Source organism: Pinus tabuliformis, chromosome 4_2, assembly GCF_031772625.1.
Source record: "Pinus tabuliformis cultivar Carrire ecotype Pingquan chromosome 4_2, CPIR1, whole genome shotgun sequence".
NCBI classification, from domain to species: domain Eukaryota; kingdom Viridiplantae; phylum Streptophyta; class Pinopsida; order Pinales; family Pinaceae; genus Pinus; species Pinus tabuliformis.
Window position 1 is genome coordinate 847,592,758 of NC_142304.1, and position 21,331 is coordinate 847,614,088.

The 21,331-nt window shown below is 36.6% G+C and overlaps 2 pseudogenes; both read right to left on the minus strand.

Moving 5' to 3' along the window:
* LOC149172328 (lysine-specific histone demethylase 1 homolog 3-like) overlaps nucleotides 1-10,153 on the minus strand; it is a 72,007-nt pseudogene extending 61,854 nt beyond the window's left edge.
* Nucleotides 10,154-11,152: 999 nt separating this feature from the next.
* Nucleotides 11,153-20,657, minus strand: LOC149172329 (uncharacterized; annotated as a pseudogene).
* Between the last annotated feature and the right edge of the window lie 674 nt (nucleotides 20,658-21,331).

Here is a 21,331-nt window from a genome sequence, read left to right on the forward strand (position 1 = left end):
GGTATGTCAAGGTATCTAAAATCATATTCTTTTCTTCTAAATAGATTTTGAGTTTAGAAATTTCTTCATAAAGGTCATTTTCATCTAAAGCATCCAAAAAATCATCATCTTCATAAGCCATCAGAAGTCTATAGTTATTACTATTTTCATCTTCATCACTATTTGATAAACCATTGCTATCTTCATGAGTATAGTAGCTCTTTTTACTTACAATTTGTTTTTTATTCCATTTTGAAAATTCCTTCCCTTTATCATATTTATCTTTATGATGACATTTTGTAGCATAATGACCGACTCTACCACAGGCAAAACATTTGAAAGGTAGTTTACCTCTGAATCTTCCGGAACCCCATTGAAGCTTCTTGACAAAGTTTACTTCCTCTTCTTCTTCTGAAAGATGTCCTGATTCATTGAGTTCTTCTTTTCCTTTTACTGAAGCTTTAAATGCGGCTTCCCTCATATCTAATGGACCTCCTTTTCGCATCTCAAAGGCAGTTAAGATTCCGTGAAGTTGTGTCATAGTAATAGTTTGTAGATCTTGCTTTTCTTCTATGAAAGATACTTTTGATTCAAACTTAGCAGACAAGGATCTTAAAACTTTTTCAACTAAGGTAACTTCCTTTATCTCTTCACCCAAATTCTTCATGCAATTAACAACCTCATCTATATGTAAGAAGTAACTAGCTATACTTTCATCATTGTGCATTTTGAGAGTTTCATATTGAATTGTGAGAGTTTTCAGTTTAGCACATTTTACCTGAGTGTCTCCTTCGTGGCTTAGAATGATTTCGTCCCATATTTCTTTGGCGGATTTGAGCTGCATAACTTTGACAAACTCTAATTGTGGCAGACTTCCCAATAATGTATTCACAGCCTTGGCATTGGTTTCATATTGCTTTTTACCTTCCGTATCTATAGGAATTGTTGATGGAAATGTATATTTTCCTTTCACAATTTCCCATACATCTATTCCAAGTGATTGAAGATAGACTGTGGTTCTTACCTTCCAGTAAACAAATTTTCTCCCATCAAAGATTGGCGGTTTGATGGATCCCCCACTTTCTTGATTACTCATGATGATGGATCTTCCTTCAAGCGATCAAGCTTCTTCTGAAGGACCGGCTTCGATACCAATTGTTGGAAATAATATTGAGAGGGGATGAATCACTATTATCAAATCAATAATGTAATTTTCAAAACTGATTTGTATACGCTACTTTAGCTTAGTGAACTAGGGTGTATACACAACTGTACTTAATGCAACCAACGTATATGCAGAGATCTTTTGATTTACCCAAAGTATCATGTATTGAACTTTAATCAGTATATCAAGAATTCATTAGGCAGTGCAGTAAAAACAGATTAAAGCATCACACATTAGCAACACACATGAACACCAAGATATAATGTGGAAACCCAATGTGGGTGAAAACCACCTGTTGTTGTCGTCTTTGTATTCTTTTAATAATAAGAAAATTATGTTTACAATTGTTGTATTGGTGCAGGCTTATACCAGTATGCAGGCTTCTACCTGCAGAAGGCTACAACCTTCTCTCTTTCTCCAGCTTCTACTGGAAGGGAGCTATAACCCCCTAGCTCTTGTACTAGCCATTATGTTTGCTCAGTACGTAGGTGCTGACCTATAGAAGGCTACGACCTTCTCTTTTCTTCCAGGGACCATGTTTCATAAATTTTCAGACTGATCCATCAACAACATCATAAGTGTAATTAAATCATCAAATATATCTACATAAACCAATCACCTTTTGAACCAACCACAACCAAAACAATAAATCATTTTGACAACCCATCAATCTGATCATTCAGAATACTGTCACTAGAATACAGTAACCAGAACCCAGATCAGAACCCAGAACTTTGCAACAGAAAACAACACCAACTAAAACATATTCTATAAGGTATACGCTACTTTCATGTGCCAAACCTGTGTGTATACGCACTTTCCTCAAAGAAAACCATTGTATACATCTGGAAATATTAATTCATAATTCTGTAGCTATACCAGACTTTAGTTATACCTAGATCATATCATTTACAGAATAATATATGCATCAGTATTCAGATCTAGAATATTCATGAGAAAAAACACATAATGATAGTTTATTTTACACCTTATGATCCTGATCCATCATTAGATCTTATCCTCCATCAACTGCTAAGGTTCCTCCTTGGTTCAGATCCAGCAATGCAGCATAACATAATAACTTGCATACTAGATCTCACACTTCATCAGATATTCAATGCTTGTATATCTTGGCCTAATGATCTTCTACTCCTTTTATAGTTTTATGCCTTTCTCAATACCATGGACCAAAACCACTTAGGACCAATGCCTTGGATCAAATACCTAGGGTCAATACCTCAGACCAAATACCATGGACCAAATACTTCAGACCAAAGCTTAGTTTTCCAAGGTATACACACTTTTCTTTCTGTGAAAGTGCATGTGTACGTTATACGGTCCTTTTGTTCTGTTAACCTGTGTGTATACGTGGCTTGGTCAATGGTGAACCTGCGTATACCTATCTTTCTTCATTCTGTGAAGACTAATCTGTAATTCTTTGCTATTTGTCTGCTATACTCTGATTCCTTGAAGTTGCCCTGCATTGCATTCTATCACATTTGATATCTCTTCTATAGATTCATCTAGTTACCGTATACAAGTGAGTTGTTCCGCTATAAGTGGGTTGCTATCAAGTACAACACATACATCATAATGCCAACAGATCCAAAGGAAAAATTTGGCTCTAATGCCCCCAGTACATGATGTACTACATCATCTACTAGATCATCAGTAGATGTGAGCATGGAACAGGTGGCCACGTAATTAACCTATGGTAGAGGTGATATCACTTGCACATAAGAACCATTTAGGGATGATGGTTGATGGGGAGTTGACTCAGGACCAATGAATGTAAGTTGATTAATGATCATAATGTTTCCTTCACGTGGGAAACACATCACTCAAAAGAGGGAGGAAACAAGAGGTACAATGACATAAACATAGTCATGACCAAGGAGTAGATTAAAATCTAAAGGGCCTTGGACAACCATCACGTCTATATAGAGAGTCTTTCCTCCCAAAGTAATAGGAAACTTAGAAAGGATCCCTTATGGTTGATTGGTTCCTCTGTTAAAAGCTAACAGATTCTGGGTGATGGGGACAAGCTGAGGATAACCCAAAGCTTTCGAAGCAGTTGAGGATAGGATGCTAACAGATGTGCCCTCATCTATGACTATGCTAGGTACAACCATATGGTAATCCTGTACTGTCATCTGGAAAGTCACATAAGACGGAAGGTGATATCCTCCCAATTGACTCCAATTAAAAGAAGTGACCAAGCTACTCGGAGGGGGTGTCCTAAGAACGTGAGAGTTGCCCTCTTGGTCGATTGAAACAGGAGAAATTCTCTCATGCACCTTGGGAACAGGAGGATTTATCTCCAGTTTATTCAAAACTCAAGAAACTAGAAGAAGCTGAGTAGTATTAGGTTCACTCTCTATCGAAAATGTGCGGTTAACTAAAGGTGGAGTCAAGTCTACCGGTTTTTCAACCAATGGTTGGTCGAGAACAGATTCACGAGACTCACTTTCAAAGAGATCAGGGTTGACTAAATATGACTTTTGATCAATCACTGGATCAAATAGTGAAGGATCAGGGGAAAGCTTTCGATACCTAGTCAGAAGACGAGGTTGAGAAGTTTTAAGGTTTTCCAACTCTTTGGAAGCTTCATCCATTAAAGGAAAAAGGTGAATGGGATGATTACCTTCACACAACTTACAGGGAAATTTGACTTTTCCCTTTTTCCCATGAGCTTTACTATCACTAGTTGAAGGTTTATTGCCAGCATAATCACCAGAGGCTAATGACAAAGGTTGATCAGAACCTGTGGACCACACTTCTAAGACTTTGGGAATACCAAGACATGTCTGAAGAAGGTGGTCACCCTTACATAACATGCAAGGGAATTTTACTTTTCGGTGCTTGTTGGAAGATTTTTCTTCATTAGTTTCATTCGTAGCAATGGCTTCTTGGTTGTCCCCTTGCTTATTTTTATTCTTCTTCTTTGGCTTCTTCTTCTTCTTCTTAGCTTCCTAATTACTAGAATCCAGGCTTTCACCAGTCGAAGAGGAAGAACGAGGTGCAGAAATAGGCGAAGAAGGCGAGGGGTCAAATTTAGGATCAACATGAGGTTGATGTTGTTTAGGTGGAGGAGAACTTGGTTGAAAAGAATTTTGGACACTCTGAATTACTGAGGTAAAAAAAACCAAACTGATAGACCAATGGTCAATCTAGGAAGGGACAACGTTGCCATATAAGGAGCACCAGCATTTCCAAAAGAAGGAAAAGGACTAGGATTCCCATCAGAGGGGTTTCCTTGACTGGTAGACTCAGGAAATGTTTCCATTGGTATCAACCTAAGACCTACTAAGCAGTATTTCCACAGGAAGGATGTTTTTCGTGGTCAATTAATTTTAGAATTTGAAACAAAAAAATTTCCTTTTCATGTTTTAAGAGTCAATAAAAGGACGAAAAGGTGACTCTAGTCACTTTTGTTGGTTTAGTGAGCTTGAAAGGACAAGTGCTCGATGATATTTTCAAATTTAATGAGTCAGAAAAGATCGAAATGATAACTTAGATAACTCTAAGCAAAAGGAGTACCAAGTAACCGTGAATTATAATATACACCTCAACGAATAAATTTACCAAGGACTTGAAGTATGTGCAGGAAATCTCCCAAAATGCTTTGTTCGGTGTATCACGGTTACAGGGCGGAAAACTTGTATTCCTATGGATAAAGGTTTGCAACCTATGGGGGTCTCCCTTTATATACTCGACGGTACGTGGAGCACAAGTTCATGCTAGCGTTGTCTAGTGAAAAAGCGAACAAAAGTTGCTAAGTTTCAAAGATGCCAAAACATGTCTCTAGCCTAGACCACTAAGTATGAAGCATTAATTTTTCAAATGATCCTTAGATTAATTGATAGATTTTAATTTTATCTTCAATTATGTTTTAGTTTTAAGGCTCAAACGATGTCACCTGAAAACCTATGATGCAACTATATGAGAAAAGGAAAAATTTTGTTTCAATGAAAGCTAGACTAATCAAGGGAAGAAATTTCAATCAATAATGCATCCAAAAAAATGCATCATGCAAAATTTCTTCCACCAGATTTCACTTTCATCTTCCAAATGCAATGCCAAAAGTAAAAATGATTTTGAATTTTCACTATCCTAAATGCAACTTTTCGAAAGAAAAATGATTTGAACTTTTACTAAGATGGACTTATATGAACTATGTTTTGTTTTTTTTTGAATGATTTGATGCACCTAATACAGTTTTTAGCTTTCAATCATCGAAAAAATGTCATCTATTTTCAATGATGAATCTCAAAAAATAAATTTTCAATGCAACTAATCTAATGCATTTTCATGAAAACTAAATTTCGAAATACAAGCTAAAAAAAATGCAAAATGATGTTTTCAATGATTTCAACAGAAGACAACACTCAATCGATCAACAAAAAAATCATCTCAACGACACCAACAAGAAGCAAGTGATGACCAATTGACTAGAAACCCTAAAACTCAGTCAAATTTCACTTCAAAGCCAATGAGACAAATTTTGCAAATTAATCAAGGCAATCAATCAAAACATTGACAAATACAAGCTTATAGGATGAGAAAAGACCTTAGGGGCCAAGACACATTGTATTCTTAGGAAGAAACCTAAAAAATTCTCACATTCAAGGATCATCGCTACTTTATATACCCAAACCCGCAGTTATTTCTACTTTGCACAGGCAAACCCGTGATGGAATCACTACTTTGTATAGAAAAAGTAGTGATGATTTTAGCACAATAAGAAAATGAAGATTTTCTTTTTCATCACAACTGTAAAGGTAAAAACTGCGATCATGGCAACTTTACAGGTAAAAACTGCGATGCCATCGCGATTATAAAGGGTAAACCCGCGATGGGCGCGAAATATGGGAAAAAACTAAAAAGATCCCAAGAAACAATCCAGAATTAGCACTCTAAGGTAGTAATCAATGATGTAATAAACCCAGATTGATGCAGACAAGCCAAAAAATCGATGGTTGGTCAAACTTGTCAAAAGACAAGGTGAAGAATGAGAAGGAAAGGGTCATAAGCTCCCTAGTGGAGTCACCATTTTGTTGACAAGGTTAATCCTCTCTGCGGAAAAAGATGATCCTTCTAGCCCAGTAAGTGGGTCTAGCAACTGAAGTGACAATCAACTAGGCATCTTCCTAGATTATAATTGAAAAGTAGAACAAGAGAGATGACCTACCTCGCTCTGATGTTATTCTCATTTCCTTTGTTGAGATCCTTGAACTGCTTGTGTCATGGACTTGTTCCTGCTTCTTTCAGTGCTTATGTACCTGCACAAGTGATCAAGAGAAAACAAATCATGTTGAAACCAATAGAAAATCCAATAATAGCCTACTTAGCTGATCAAGGAATGCCAAGCTAATACATACATGAAATATATATTTTGGGAAGATGAACTAGCAGTTGTATATTATTTAACTAATAAAGGGAAGCTTACAACCATAGCCTTGATGTTGAAATGATCTCCTTGAGTGGCAATCCAATTCCAAGCCAAGAAACTCTCCAAACATTCCTTTTCCAAGTCTAATTAATAGCCTAAGCACAAGCTCAGCATAGGGGTGCAAATGGACATAGACCAACCATTTGGGAATGGGAGAGGAGGAATTTATAGGCTGGGAGAGGGACTTAGGACTCCTACAAAGATAGGATTAGGCCCACATCTCAAGGAGGTAGCTCATAGGGATGAGACCAAGAGGTCAAATTAGGAGGATTCGACCTCATCTATGTAAAACCACCTCCATCTCACTGCTCTGGAAGCTTCTAGATCACGAAGCTTCTCATCCGCTTTGGGAAAAATTCCATTTTTAGACCATTTAGGGTATGAAAGAGAACATAACGATGCCATCACTAGCCTAACATGGTGCAACAAGGGACCATCACAAATTTGAGCTACATAACGGCAATGACCTTCATTTTAGGGTTTTAAGAGCAATTTCTCTAGGGACAGCTCCAAATATTTTCCAAGCAAAGTCAAAGGAGGGATCTGAGTTGTATTCATGGATGAGTATACTATATAATGATCATATTTTAGGCACTTCGGGGTATGTCACAAGGAAGTGCAGGAGGCGTGACAAAATACTGTGTAACAGTTGTCTGTAGTAAAATCTCTGTGTTCGGCCAGCCCTCCCCTGCCTTTCTCCCGACACAAACAGTTCTATATATAAGCATGGCAGAATCCCTCAAAATTCGGGCATTTATAACATAAGAACCCAATTTAGCAGGCGAAATTAGGCCGGAAGGATTCACGGCAACAAACTTATCGCAATAGTGAAGCCCCTTTCCAACAAGGCAACCCATTTCAACTGCGCATGAGTCTCGATGGTAGGTTTATCGACGCTTCTAGCTTATCGGCGGATATTCCAACGAAGGGCACAAGAATCCTGTGATAAACATGGACCCGACAAGAGTGTTAACCATAGAACACAATCTTTCACGTCCGACAACCCCATCGAAATCACAATTGGCGTGAAATCATCGGCGTACTGGTCTAGCGTTTTGCAACATCTGTGGACCCCCCATGTTTATTAATCACAATATATAATATTTTAGTTCTGGCCTCCCATCACAATATCGCAATCGGCGCCTATCGCGAAATCGCAATCAACAATTTCCACTGGGGTCTTTCTTAAGACCATCCTCATTCCTGTGATTTGCGATATGCGATAAAGTCACCTCACAACTGGGTCTTCACCGAGGTTGATATACCCTTTGTTATTTCTCCTCCAGCTTGCACTATACAATATCACAATCATAGCCGGCAATGCCAGGGGATGATTCTCCTTAAGCCGCTCCACCTTTTCGCCGATATGAGATATGAGGGGTCTAATGGAAACTTGCCACATGGCACTCCATCATTCGCTAAAACTTTACCATGTTATCTTCTCCCTGCTACCTGGAAAAGTCAAACTCAAACTTTGACTTTCTCTAACTTTGTCATCTGGGCTCAAATTTGAGTGTCATTCACATCATTGGAATCAAGATGGCGAGAACTTCGATCTGATGCTAAGTTTATCTAGATTCTACCACTTTAATTTTTGAGCCTTTCACCATGCCACTGGTGCTTTTTGAAGATCCACCTGGATCACCTCTCTAGAAGCACCAAAGACAACATAAGAATAAGCACCCCTATTGAATCGGTCACCACCTCAGTTTGTAGCAACAAATGCAATGGGGTCTGGTATAGTAGTTTCTCCAAACAACTTTCGGAGGATCATGACTGCATGTTTAACATGATCGGAGGTTTCTAAAACTTGGCCATCTATTGGAACCTTTCCAACTACAATAGTAATCAGAATTGGTGCACCAACTATTTTCTTCAGATTCCAAAACATAAAACATCAGCCTCATAACTCTGTTCTCTCTGCAGTTGCCCCAAAATAATCCACACTCTCATCCAAAAATACCTTCGGGAATCCCATAACTACCTTGTTCAAGACACCAAATCCAAGTTGTTGAATGGAGGCTAATTTCCAATCTAGAAGAGCTAGTGAAAACTCTATTGTATTTTCTTTCAAGTAGCTAAGGGGTATAGTTATTAGAACTACATCACCAAAAACTCCTGATTATTCTTAGTGCAAACTTTGACCTCTCTCTCTATTCCACCTTTTGACTTTGGGTCCTTCATAGAGTATGAAATATCTGTTACAACATGACCTAGTTGAATATTAAGACCTTCAGTTAATGCCTCCATAATAGTGCTATAACCTCCTTTAATCATACAATGAGCTCCTCCAAAACCTCCATAAGTATCATCCTGATTCCAGTAAGGGAGTGAAACCCAACTAAGTTTTGTTGCACAACCATACTACAAATTAGAAAAATTCCAATCCATAACTCATCTCTCAAGTGGATTGAGGCTCTGTTATTCCATGTTGGAATTGTTAGATAAATTTAGTTTATCAGGTTGAGATTCCATGTTAATTCCATTTTCCATACCTGCAACTATTAAAACATTACTTTCAGAAACTGTCTTTATGCTAGAATCAACGGTTGTACTTAATGCCTCTAAGTCTCCCACTGAGGAATCCAGAATTGTGCTTTGATAGTAAAAATTGTTAAGAAGACCTTTACTTCTTACCAACTCTAAACCAGTTGAGCTTGATCGAGTAATGCATCCTTTTTTAGAGCATATTCTAACCCCTCATCCAGAGAAATGTGCATTTCTACATCTCCATTCTAAGAAATAAGAATCACCATATCATCAAGTGGGATGTTATACTCTGCTTCAAGAGCATCATATAAGGTGGCAGGAACTTTTGACTAGTCACATAATCATATAGAGGGCAGTAACTATTTAGCACTATCAACTCTAGGCCAAGCTGTGTACAAAGCAATGCAGATGGATCTAGTTTTCTTTCTATTGCCACATCTACCTCAACACCAGTAATAATGCTAGCACCTAGATCCATTGGCACTGAAAGTGCTGAAAAATATGTATAAACTCTTCCACCTACCCTATCTCATGCTTCCAAAACAGTTACATGACAATTTAGCCACTGCAAATTCCTAGCAACTGCTAGCTCAGAAGGCCCTGCACCAATAACAATTATCCTTTTCCAACTTTCTGAAACATAATTTCCATCATTGGCCTCTGATGTTGCATTTCACTTGGATTCTTGTTTATCAATTTGTTAGTCCACTTGCAAATCATGCTTATGAAGATTATGCAAAACGTTTTCTTTATCAATATCACTAAACTCATCTTCACCATAAGAATTTTTTATCTGGTCCAAAGCATAATGAACTTTGAGTAATGGATCCACTTCAATTTTTACTCCATGATCCTTTCCTAAAAAAACTTCATTTTCAGTCCCAACTAGAAATGTCTCTTGTTCCTAGCTTATCATCTTTGTGGGCAATAACAGATTCAATTTCCACCTCATTTTTTACAACAGAGATTATTACAGCCTCCACAGTTAAATTCCATGTTGTATTAGCTACAATGATTTAGGCTTTGTCTATTTTCATAAGAGAAATACCACATTCTTCATAATCCATTTTATCTGATTCTGTTGACCCAGAGCAGTTCTCTACAAGTTTGTTTCTCTTCACATATTCCACATTAAGAAACATTGTTTGGTTTTCACCTTCTACCTAAATTTGATTCTTCCTAGGTGAAAGGTTTTCCTCATAATCCTTAATCTGACCAAGAATGAAAGAAACCTCCTCTTCTCCATCAATCAGTTTGTCACTGCAATTTTCTGTCTGCATACTCTCTTTTGAAAGCTTTAGCTTTGGCTTAAAAAAAATATTTCATTTTTTGTTTTTCACTGCAACACCATTATCTATATACCCCTACAGTAATAATCATGCACATTGTGAGCCAAAAATTCTTTTCCAATTAGATTTTTTTTTTTTTTTAAGGTTATAACAAACACATGTAAATACATTAATGACTACCAAAGATGCAACTCCTTTGAAACAAGACAAATACAATAAGTTTATCAAGAATTTTATTATAAATCAAAGAAGAAAATAAATTTTCAAATAACTAATAAGATGACACAAAAAAATTGTAACAACAAGAAATATAGTATATTCATAGGCTAACCTCTCACAAGTCAGTTTGTCAATTGGATGTCTAGCTCAGGTGGTTATTTGGGTAACACCCACTTAGGTTATTACACATATACAAGAGACTAAGACTAAGGACATTTCATACTCCATCGTCCCATTCATTATGTGATCAAAAGGGGGTTCTACTGTCTATTAAAGGATCACAAAACTCAGTTTTGACCTTCTTCCAATATTTAAATTAGATATGCCTATCTTTGTTCATGTAGGAGACCCTTAGGACAATCACATATTTTTTCTCAATGCTCCCATCTACTGGAGGCACCATGTGGCAAGCCAAGTGCAACACCTTCTTTGATTCTAGATCCATGAGACCTCAGTGGATCATATGCTCTTCATCAATGACTTTCCCCACCCTCTTGAGGGTACCCATAGAAATATCATCTCAGAGCCTGAAATAGTTCATGTCATAACAATAAGAATTCAAGTTCCTCTAGACACCATTAGTGTACCATCAAGATGGTTGGAGGACAAGTCCAAGTAAATCAACGAGCCTAGGTTAGCCATCTCTACAAAAATGCTTCCAGTAATACTATTATTATGAACAACAAAAAACACTACTGAAAATAAGTTTCCTATAGTAAATCTATTTTTTCTCAATTCGAAAAATAATAAAGGATTTCCCACATTTGGAAAAGGCGATGGTAAGAGATTGTCGGTGAGATTGTTGTTGCTCAAATCTAAATGAGTGAGCATTTTTGGATTTCCAAGCGCTATAGGAAGGGTGCCCATCAGTTTATTATTTGTTAAATTAAGCTTCACAAGGCCTGAAATCCTTCCTAACCCCATAGGAATACTACCAGAAAACTAGTTATGAGACAAAATCAGACCTTGAAGGTTTTGGAGTCTCTCGAAATCAGGTAAAATGGGCCCACTAAGAAAATTGAAGGACAAATCTAGCAAAGTCAGATTTTCAAGCCAAGAAAGTTGTCGAGGAACATGACTAGTAAGTAGGTTTCCCTGTAAATTTAACTCAACTACCACGTTCCAATTCCTAATCTTCTCAGGAATTTTACTAGTCAAATTGTTCCACGAAAGGTCCAATAGTCCATGGTGTTGTGTAAACTTGGAATCAGGTAATGGGAATATTTCCTTGTATCCAACACAAATTTCACCTGGAATGGAACCAAAAAGCTTGTTATGAGAAAGGACAAGGTTATCCAACATTTCTAGTTGCCCAATCTTTCTTGGATTGTGCCAGACAAATCATTACTTCCCAAATCAACAACCACAAGATTGACACAGTCAAAAAGTTGAGGAGGAATTTTTCTTGAGCCTGTTTCCATGAAGTGATAAATTTGTTAAATTCTTCATTTTTCCAACCTCTTTAGGAATAAATCCTTGTAAATAATTGTTATCAAGGTGCAACCTTTGGAGATTGTTGGAAGTAGACATGGATGAAGACAACCCACCCACAAGGAAGTTATTGATGAGTGATATTCCAAGAAAAGTATGTGAACTCCAAAGCTCATCTGGTAATTTTCCAGAGAAATTATTGTGTGCCATGTCTAAGGTGACCAAAGGCAGACTTGAAAGATAGCCAGGGATTCCACCAGAAAAATTGCTCCCATCCAATAACAACTTGTCAAATTCATGCACTCTCGGAAAGTGTCTGCTATGCTAGCTATAAACTGATTCAGTGACAAAGAGAGAGAGGCTAGGCTCTTGGCATGACAAAGCTCTGATGTTATTGATCCATAGATCCTATTAGCATCAATTCCCAATGTTCTGAGAGATGAATAGTTTCCCAGTTCCCAAGGTAAATGACCTTCAAACTAGTTTTTGGATAACCTTATAGAAGTTACTCTTCTCCATCCACCAAGCCAGGATGGAAGGGGTCCTGTCAAAATATTTGCCTCAACAATAAAACTCTGAATTGACTCCAAATTTTTGAAATCATTGGGGAGTGGCCCAATCAACGCGTTGAATAACAAATCCAATACCTGCAATTTTATAAAATTCACAATTGTGCTTGTAATCCACCAACTTAGTCCATTAATCATAGTAATTAGATACACAAGGTTGTGCAAAATGCCAATGTTGTCTGGTAATGATCCTTCAAGGTTATTCTTTGAGAGGTCAAGTTTCGTTAGAGATTTAAGGTTTCTAATTTATGAGGGAATGTGCCCACTAAACTTACAACCCTAAAAATATAATATATTAAGCTTAACAAGTTTTCCAATTTCAACTGGTATTTCATCATTAAATGAGTTTGATCTTATCCATAGACAGACCAAATTTTACATGCCCTCAATTTCCATTGGAAACAAACCGGATAGTGCATTATAACTGAGATCCAGAGTGACTAAATTAGTAAGATGGCCAAATTCAGTAGGGAAAACTCCAGAGAAGGAATTTTCAATGGCATCCAGATACAACAATTTTAACAAATTCCCCATTTTGGGGGGTGGGGGGGGGGGGGAGGAATGCTACCAAAAAATATATTGGAACTGAGATCAAGATACTTCAAATTTTCAAGATTGTCGAGCTCGATAGGAAGGCTACCAGAGAATGAATTAAAATTTAAAATAAACTGACAAGATTAACAATCTTAGGGGGCAACACAACATATTGATCATTTTTTTATTAAGATATTCTAGTTTTGGAAGACCCCAGAGCTGTGAAGGTGGTTTCCTTGTCAGTGCAGTATTGCTCAAATTCAAACTCTACAAAAATGTCAGGTTTCCTATTGCAGGGGATATGGTTCCCCATAGAGCTATGAAGGATAAATCCAGGGAGAAAACCCTTCCCTATATACACTTTATACTTGTCCATGCATAAGGAGAGGAGTTTGTTTCTAGCCAATTAGCGAGGAGAGTTTAGTTTGTGAAGCATTTTTTCCAAGATTTTCAAAGTTTGAATGTCTTGAGAACAACCTGTGCTAATGAATGAATTTCACAACAATATAATAAATAAAATCCGTATGAATTCTCGAGGGCCAGTTGTGAGGAAAATATTAGGCATTTTGCATGCACCACTGACCAGTGCCATTTGAATGAAATTGCAATCTGACCTGTGTAAATATACACCGACTTTAAATAGATGGAGAGTTATTGCAATGATGTAAGCTTTTCTAGACTGCTAGGAAGCACAATTATACTTTCACAAGAGCCCAAATGGAGTTCTTGGAGACAATTCAGGTAATAGAGAAAGAGAAAGGAAACTAGAAGGCCAAATTGAGGTATTAAGAGTAAACCCAACCCACTTCTAATATTCATACATGTTATCATCAAAGGGAGCATAAGTTTCCATTGCATATGCAATGAAAAACCTCTACATAAAGCCATCAAGAAACCGTTTTGATTACTTTTTGAACATTCCCATTTCTATTAGTTTTCTCTTAAATATTAACTATTAATCCAACAACCTAAAAAATTTAATCATCTCACATTCCATCTGATGTTGCATATTGCTACAAAGTGGTAGCTAGTGGACTTGTTCTGAAAGGGAATGCTTTACAGCATAAATATTCTTCACAAGCTAAAACACCATGTTGGTGAAGAATACCTCCTGAGCTATCATAGCTCAACAGTCTCAAGACTGTTATTTTACAAAGGTAAAGTGGTCAAGCCTTTTTCAGTGTTGAACAATAGAGTGATTTTCCAGAAGAATCACCAAGTGTTGGAGATGTTTCTCCAAGTTAAACATAGATCAGGAGTCCATTATTTTTCTAATCAAAGGAAAGTGCTAAAAGCCCCCAAACACTAGACAACATAAGAAAATCAAAACAATATGAAAATAAAATCTCCTTCACAAAGTGGATTATTTTCTTGTTTGTGGTCAGAATAAAATTGAAGTAGAATGTTGAGTTGAACAAAAGCCAGACACCTTGAGAAGGTGAAGTGAAATGTGTAGAAAGCTTCAATTTGAAGTAGCTATAAGTGAAGGAGATAGAGTCTGTGAAGGAAGAAAAGTATTGTGAGGGAAGAAGGCATAATCCAATAGCTTAAGAATGGTGTAGAGTATCCAGTTAAGGGAGAATAGAGTTTTCAAAACAAAATCCAAGTCCTCACTCTGATGCCTGTTAGAAGTGAACTAAAAAGGAAAAATCATTCAATGCATTGAGGTTACAATGTGAAAGATAGCAATAATGTAGGTGTTCAAGAAAATTCATATGGAAACAATTATGTAATACATGTCCACTTAACAGAGACTGTGAGAATTCTCAGAGAGCATGAGATAAACAATAATTCCATTTCTACTTTGATTTGGTCGATATCTGCAGATAGTTACCCAATACTCATCATATTTCTGATTTCTCTTATATATATGCTATAAAAGATGAAAAAAATCGTTAACACTTATGTACAATGAGAAAATTGATAGCTCTATAGCTAAGTTTCAAGAAGATCTCAAAGAAATGTGGTAGAATCAATTTATGCAATGCCAATAGGCCTAGTTCTTGTGGCCTAACCATCTCCATGCTCGCTCTCCATTGCAACCCTATTTTTCCCACCCCCCGAAATGAAAAAAAGTTTGAGGACAAGGTTGACTTCACTGAGGATCCACTTGAAGGCTGCAACATCTAGTGTATCCCACTAAAGCCCTCACCATCTACAAAAGATACTAGCACATCACATCATGATGACAGAATGACACTCTTGAAAATCCTAGTGGACAATGCAAATGAGGTTTGGGGGGTTTAGAAAGGACATACAATCCTTGACTATCATTCCTTCACATGTCATGATTATTGGCACTCCTAACAAGATGGTGATTTCCTTGGCAATCAAATAGACCCTCCTCACCTCGAAAATGTTTAGGTAGTTACACCTCTTGTTCAACCCACTCCATTATAAAACAACTACTATTATACAAAAGCTTGAACAAACAAGTAACGCAAAAAAGTCAAGAAAAGAAAAAATAAAAATATTCCAAACAATGTTAGATGTAAAAAACAAACCTCTATTTCATCTAGCAAGTTCCCTTCATCCTTGTACAAAAATCCACAGTGTGTGAGAGCACAAGCATTTTGGGGATTAAGTGCAATAACTTCAGCAAAGCATTCAAATGTCTTAAGAATGAGACCTTGCATTTGGATAAATTTTCATTGAGATTGGTAGGCCCTATTTCCAGAATAATTTCATAGAGACCACGCACATTTGAAAATTTATCCGTCCATCACATTATATTGGCATGAGACAACACATCCTTTCCTTGAAACCTTCTAAGTGATGAGGATAAAGGGGAGGAGGTAGGAAGAAGAATAGAAGTAGAAGTAGGGATTTTACTAGAAGGACAACTAATTGACTGATGTGTCATCAAATGATGACTCACTTCTCCATTGGAATTCAAAGGAAATGGCCTATTCGAGTGCTCATTGTCACCTATAACATCTCCCTGCACCCTTCCAGCATTTAGTATTCGACACTGAGGAGATTGAGTGACATGAGGTTCTGTCCATGCCATAACTAGAACCATTCCACTTTTCAACGTCCCCATTTTTCCATGCTGCTCCACTTCATAACACTACTCCACAAAAATTTAAAAAACAATGCCAATGGTTATAAAGTTATTTCAAAAAGGAAATCTCTAGTAACCCCACTGAAAGCCATTAAACCAAGCTTTGGGATGATAAGATTTACATTAGGGTAGTGGAAGACAAATTCTGGATGGCTACGTATTGTCGAGGCAAAACAACAAAAGTCTTAAATTCCCACCAAATTAATAAATGCGTGGAGGGAAATCTAAAAGGAGTTTGAAATGTTAAAGCTACCACCAGATTAATAAATGCGTGGAGAGTGTTGGCCCTTAGTTTTGGTCTATTTTTGCTTAAGGAAACCTACTTAATCCTTATATTTTCCATCATTTTTCCATCACATCCATCTCATTTTGATGTATTTTATGCATATTTAGGTATTTAATTTTAATTTTGCAATTTCTAGATGAAAATTGAATTTCAAGTGCAATTTTGGACAGAATTAGAAATTACTGTAATAGCTATGGGGATGACATATTTTCAGGACACTTGGGCTCGAGCTAGATGCATAAATGGAAAGCTTGGGAACTAGGAATAAACTAATTCCACTTGGTTCGGTCAAAACAAGCTTTATTAGGCCCAGTCAAGGCTGGTCAAACATGACTAGTCACCCAGAAAATCCCTAGGAAATAGGCCAGTTTTATAATTTCATGGGATTGACCATATTTTTAGTGATAGATTGGATGGATTTGACTTAGATAGATGGATATGAATAGATATAATTGTTAGAGAGACTTTAGATCAGTTTGTTTCATAATCTTCTATTTAAGCCAAGACTTTGAAGGCTTATGATATAAATTTATGCTGAGACATTTGGATATTGGAGATTAATTAGAAGAACCTATTCTACTTTCATTTTGCTGTTCATTGATGAGGATGAGTGACTGAATTTTCAACATTTGATAGCAGCCTCAAGTGTGCAAAGTGTTATAGACATATTTGGGCACTGCAACCCCAATCACATATGTCCAGAAACCAAGGGCTTCTAAACCCTTAAAAGTGTTGTTTCATACCCTAAAGGAACAAGGTCAACTGATTACATCATTTCCCAGAAGTTCTCCCTGAAAAACTGCTCAGAACTGGTCAAAACTAGACCATACAGACTGCTCCATGCTGAGTGTGCGATGCATCTCACCTATTACACACAAAGGGTGCGATGCATACTGAAAAGCCCTTCTGTAGGGTGTGATGAGCGAGAGCAGACAAATGGCAGAGGTAGTTTTCTAGGTGGAAACCTAGAGAATCTTATAGAAATTACTCATATGACGTTTGCCTCTTTGAATTCGCCCAGGAATGAGTAAGATATCATGAAATCTCCAAGTGGAACCAAGAAATATCAGTGAAATGACACTAATCAAAATCCCAGAAGCTGACTCACCCCCCTGCAAATATCTATATATGGACCCCTCATCCTAGAGATCCAGGGGGTTGGAATTTTGTATTTTGTAAGGAAGTGTTGTTGGTTTCTCTGTGAAACATTGTATTGTTGGGTTATCTAGTATTTTCATGATGTGAAGAGGACTTTCATGCTGGGAGGATGGTGCTAGATCAGACAACTGGGTTGTAATCCTCTCTTCTACTACTTCTATCAAAATCTATTTGAGTTTTCCTCGATATACTTGTATATCTCTGAATCTTGTATTTGTTTATGCATGTGTATGGTTAATGTACATCTGATCCTATATTGTTTATGGTTATAGATCTCTATGCTTTGACACTATTCTGCTGCTTTGACTCTACAGGTGTTATTTGAAGCGGGACAAGTGGGAAAAGAGTGGTGAAAGCTCTAACCAAGGAGAGAGGAAACGAGCAAGGAGCCAAGCGAAAGACTAAGGTTGGTACTCTCTGCTTCTCTCTCAACTATCTCTCATAAAGGAAAAAACTAGTACTTTGAATTGTTTGTTTCTAAGATAGCTACCCATCTTAGTGGGACTAGAAGCTCTGAATGGACACTAGTTTTCCCGGAAACACAAAGCAAGGGTGGAGGGTCCCCACTCCAAGCTAAGTACACTTCATTGTTAGATTAGCTTAGTTTTCATGAACTGGTTACTCTAGAATTTGTTTACATGCTTTGTGTAAGATTTGTTATGAATTAATGTGTGATGATTTATATTATTGGTGAATCTTAGTTTGTTTATCACTTTAATAAGAAGGGACAACAAAGTGTTCAAGTTGAATTCTTCTTCTATTGAATGAATAGATCAAAAATATAATTCATCTTTGTTACATGCAAGCAGTTTTTATGTACTTTCAGTTTTCCAATGATAGCATAATGATGAATGAATTGTGATGAAAAATGCCCAAAGATCTCTTAAGTTAAGAATCTCCTTCATTACTTATTTATGCATCTTAAGCTATTGTTATTCTATTCATTAAGTGATAATTGAGAGAGAAGGACAAAAATGGATCTCTTAAGTTAAGAGCCACTTCATCTTTCATACATTGCAAAAGTGAGTTAGAAATTGTTAATATAAGATTATATTTGTAATATGTACTTCTTTAGTTCTTCAAAATTTATCTTCTAAGCTTGGATATACTTGATATCCATACACTATGGACTTGCCTCTAAGTTTTACAAACCTGGATTGATAATGAATACTCGTGTTAATTTGTGTTAATAAATTAGCTCAACATTTTGGCACCGTTGCCAGGGAGGCAATTATCAACATAGTCAAATAGAAAGATAAACAAAAGCACTAAAAATTTGATAATAATTTTTTTTTTTAATTAAGATACATTTCCTTTGGTTATGTTTCTTTATGCCTAGAAATAGAGATCCTCAAGGTAGATTTATTAAACAAACCTCCCCATCAATAGAAGTAGGACCATCAAAGCTAACAACATTAGTTTCTAGTAAACCAACAATTGAGGAATTGGAAGAAAAACAAAGAACAAGACAAAGATTAATTTTAATTGAAAAACAAACTTTGTTAGCCTGGGAAGTGAAAAGAAAACAAACTCCAATAATAGAACCTACTTCAGGAAAACAAAAAGAAATTGGTAAAGAAAAACAGTCCATATTTGAATCCACAGATCAACCCATTTTTGAACAACTTGAGCCTCAAGTTAACATTGAGACAACTAAAGCTATAGCAGAAGAGGGACATGGATTTGTTATTCTTACTCTTGAACAAAGACTTGAATATGAAAGACAACAAAGAGAGTGGAGAAGACACAAAGAGGAAGAGGCAAAATGAGAAAATGATAGTAAAGGAGAAGAGGATAGGAAAAGACAAGAAGATGGTGGTGATCAGGAAGCTACTTTTGGATTTCCAATATTGGATACAAGTGCAGTATTAGGAGAAGATGTAAAAATGAAAAATATTCCACCTTCTGTATTGCCAAATTTTTATGGAATGTCAACGGAAGATCCTGATTCCTTTATGTTTGAATTTGACATCTTGTGTAGAACTTATGGATACACCGATGACACACACAAACTTTGTCTCTATCCTGCTACATTGAAAGCAACAGCCTTAAAATGGTTCATGGGTTTAGGAGAGCAAACAATAGCTTCTTGGGATGAAATGAAATCAATCTTTCTTAAAAAATATCAAGCCTATTGTAGGCCTAGGGACTCAAAAGAGGATGTTTTCAGAATGACACAACAAGAAGATGAGAGTTTAGAAGAATACTTACAAAGATTTGCATATAATCTACAAAAATCTAAACAACAATCTCTAAACCAGGGCACCTTTCGAACAATATTTCTCAAAGGTATAAGAGATGAATACCTTGAAACTCTGAATGTAATGGGCAAGGGTGATATTTCAAACTTGCCATTTAACGAAATTGCAGAATTATGTCAAAAATATTCTAGAGGAAGATCAAAAACTGGAAGGAGAGATGTAAGTTCAAAAGCAGTAAAATCAACAGTAGGAGGAGTAACAAGAGTAGAGATAGGAAGCTTTCTAGAAAACTTCAAAACTGATCTCCTAAGTACATTAGGGACACAAGTAGATGTTCCAAAAGCAAACAAAAAGAAAGAAGAACAAGAACAAATTTTAGCAATCTTTTGTCCGAAATGTAGAAATAAACATGCATTAAGAGAATGTCCTTTGGATAGTGTTCAAGAGTGTGGTCTTTGTACAGAAAATCATTCAACATAAAAATGTCTAAAGTTGAAGGAATTTCAAATGAATCCAATGGAAGAAGTGCAAGGAACATAAGCTTTCTATTATGTAGCACCGAGAAGAGCTTGGCAACCAAAGATTCCTCAACAAAATCTACAACAATTCCCTCAAAAAAACTATCAGTATCCACCTCAAAATTCTTGGAATACTCCAATGCCATGGCAAGCTTGGCCTCGACAACAATATCAAAACCAACCGGCAAAAGGTTGGAGAGGATATGGTTATGGAAATCAGCCACCTCAACAATACCAACAGCACTACCAACAACCGTATCAACAACCATTTCCATACCAACAATACCCACAATCCATGCCATTTCCGCAACAGAATTCTGCATATCCATTGTCCATGCCATTTCCACAACAGAATTCTCCACCACTACTAACACAACCACAGAAGTTACAACTACCTTCAAACCAGCCCAGACTAACTCAACTACCAAGCCAGCCAGTGGCAAATCAAAGCAATAAAATGGACAAAACCTGCATACAATGTTGAAGAAGCAACATATTTTCCAACATATTCTATACTTCCCATAAACGATGTCCATTTAAGGTCTGGAAAGGTTCTTAAAAAGGATTCTCCTCCTATCATAGAAGAACCAAATGAGCAAGGAGAACAACCTGAAACATCACATTTAGAAAAACAAATTCAGAAAGGAAAAACTATTATAACTCAAACACCACCCTATCTAGAGAGGTTAGTAGAGCAGAATATTGAAATGAACCTTCCTAAATTTGATATTTTGGATGAATTGAAAAATGCTTATGTAAAAATTCCCTTATTGAAAGTAATCAAAGAAATACCAATATATGCTAAAACAATAAAGGAATTATGCATCAAGAAAACTGGTAAAAAGAAGAAGGATCCTACTACAATCCATGTCATTGGAAAATTAGCAAGCCTCATTTCTACAAAAACAGCAGTAGAAAAATTTATTCATCCTTGTATCCCTATGGTTACTATTTCAATAAATAATTTCTCAGTTCC